The following is a 3,000-nucleotide window of genomic DNA, read 5'->3' on the forward strand; positions in this document are numbered from 1 at the left end:
CCCTCTCAACCCACTATTGGTTCTCCTCAGAGAGCCAAGAAGTCCAAAAAGGGGACAGCCACGTCTCTAGCTGGAGCCTCTCAAAAGACTTTAGTTATTGAAACTAGCCTTATCCCCGAGGCGTCTTCTGCTCACCCTCCCAGCTCTTCAGTGATTTCTCTCATCATTGTTGTATCAGTGGTACCTACCCTCACCTCCTCAGTGACCCAACTCACTGAAGGTGTGAATATCAGCGTCGCCTCCGCTGAACACCCACGTCTCTTCTCGACCATTTTCTCTTCTCCTCCTTCCTTGGTCTTTACACATGTCGATAATGTATCAGCGACTGTCCTTCCTGATACTGAGACGCGCACCACTAGACCTGAGGTTGCTCCTCTCGATGCTCCTCTGCACACAGATGTCCATCCTCTCAAGGACATCTTTGCTCACGCAAGTGACAATCATTTAGATGTCACTGATGGCCCCTCAGGTATTCCATCTTCCTACCCTTTCTTTTCTTCTAACCTTGAGCCTTCAGCTCACACTTCTTCTTTTGTAGGCCCTTCTTCGATGCATCAGTCTGATGCTTAGGAAGTGGAAGAGGAAGAGGAAGAAAGAGATAAAGATGATGGAGGAGATGAAGAGATGAAGATGCCTATGATATGGCATCAGACATCAAACTTCTTCTTCCAGCCGTTGATACCGTCCTCTACAGGATCAACGAAGTCCACCAAGAGATGTCCCGCCAGGGTGATCTTGATGCGAACTTCCTTACCATCCAGGCAGACGTTCAAGAAGTTAAGAGTCATATTCAGACTCTCCAAGAAGCTGTTCAAGCCAACACCGATGCCATTGTTGTTCTTCACAGCAGGGCTTACGATGCTCAGGCTATCGCTGATCAGCAGACTGGCCTTCTTCAACAGATCCTGGATGTTGTCCGTCAACCAGCTCCAGTGATCCCACCTTCTTTCTCTGCCAGTGATCGTGTCCAGCTCCATAAGAAGCGTGAGGCAACGACAACTCTAGCCAGTGCTTTGAAAAGGCTAGATGAAACAATGGTTCTCTAGTGTCAGCACTTGGACGAACTCTCTGGCCAATTCTCTCAAGTCTTAGCCAGAGAGGGGGAGATGAGGTCCAACGCTGGTGAATCATCTGATGATGTGCTTACCCCTTCTCAGGCCGTTGGTCCAGTATCAGCTTTAGTTGCAGTTGAAGCTGAGGCTCTCAGAGCTGAAGCAGTTGCTGCTCTTGTAATCCCGACCACCAAAGTTGCTCCAGATGAGGATGTCGATGCCATCCCTAGGGATGATGCCCATACCATCACTGCTGCTGGTGATGAAGATGATGAAGATGATGATGAACCTACCATTCCAGACCCCGAAAGTGATCTAATGACGACGATGACGATGATGATGAAGATGACTTTATCATCAAGTACAAGATGCCATCAACCGTCACCAAGGGAGTTGCTCTCAGGGAATCTACATCCCAGGGGGAGCAAAGGCAAGGTGAATCGACTCCATCAGGAAACTAGGACCCCAAGTCGAAAGGCAAGGCGGTTGCTGAAGAAGGAAACTTAAAGGTATTGTTCAATATCCCTCAACAACCTTTGTTTGAAGACTCTACCTCTCAGGTAGTGATTACATCAAAATATCAACTTCATATTCCATCAATAACCTGTGGTCGACTAGAGTGGGTACCTGATCAACTCGTCTCTTGTGTTCCTACTACCAGCAGATGTCTCAGCTTAAGGAGTCACTCGACCAGACTAGAGTAAAAATCCCTCTTTCGTACCTCTAGTGGTGGTGAGTTCAACTTCTTGTCTGAAGCTGAAAGACTCGAGGCATTAAGGGTTGAAGAAGAGCTAGAGCTTCAAAGGAAGCAGACTGAAGACAGCTTGAAGCTGGCCAAGTCTCTAGCTGAAAAAGTCCTTCCCAAGAAGAAGTCCAAGAAAACGATGAACGCTGTCCAAGCCCAGGCTAAACTTCTCTCTATTACAGAAGCTGAGCATGAGAAGAACTTGAAGCTAGTAGAAAAGGACAAGCGATGGAGCGAAGCAAAGCTAAAAAAGCGAGTCAGTCCCCGCCCGATTATCAGCGTCAGCATCAACGGACGTTCTAAAGACGGTGGAACGCTGGTCTCAATGCTCATCACCAGGGACAATCTTGATGCCGTTACCGAGTACCCTTCCTACCTTGGCCATTATGAATACAGCGAATGGATGGAGATCAGACAAGCCATTCAGCAATCCAAGTNGATGCCGTTACCGAGTACCCTTCCTACCTTGGCCATTATGAATACAGCGAATGGATGGAGATCAGACAAGCCATTCAGCAATCCAAGTCAAGACACAAGACACTTATCGAGGACACCATCAGCGAGCTCATCAAAAGGATGTCCAGGTATGTCAAGGTCCCTGACAGGCCATCTCTGAAAAAAGGTGGGAAGAAGAAACTCAAGCTCTCTGATCCTAATGATGGACCATTCCTAAGGAACGAACATGAAACAAGGTTCTCCTTAGAAGAAGTCCTGAAGGGTCATCAGAGTACAGACATTTCTATGCTGAATCTTGACTAGCCAGATAAGGGTCCCTATACACCCAACTCTGTGCATTTTAAACCTGAGTTAGGAGTTATATTCCTTGACTATGAAGGTGAAGTCAGATTTCAGAGAATGTCAGAGCTACATCTGTGTCCAATGGATCATCTGGTTTATCTCTTGCTCTGGATAGATGATAGCATGCCTGGAAAAGTTGTAGATCTGAAGATACGAAGGGAATTCCTACGTCGAAGAAAACTTGGTGAAAATGTACCTGGTTACATCGATCTAAGAGTTCTAGAATAGTTTCTCTTTGTAACAATAATCCACTTTTCCTTGTAACTTCTTGTACTATGTCTACTTTCAGTGATTGTACTTATAATTTGTAAGCACTAGACATGTATTGTAATACTTGTAATATTTTCTTTGATTAATAAAATGAGTATTCCATGTACTTCACTGAAAAAGATCCCTGAAAAAAGT

This window comes from Cynara cardunculus (genome assembly GCF_001531365.2).
Source record: "Cynara cardunculus var. scolymus isolate 2C chromosome LG 3, CcrdV1, whole genome shotgun sequence".
NCBI classification, from domain to species: domain Eukaryota; kingdom Viridiplantae; phylum Streptophyta; class Magnoliopsida; order Asterales; family Asteraceae; genus Cynara; species Cynara cardunculus.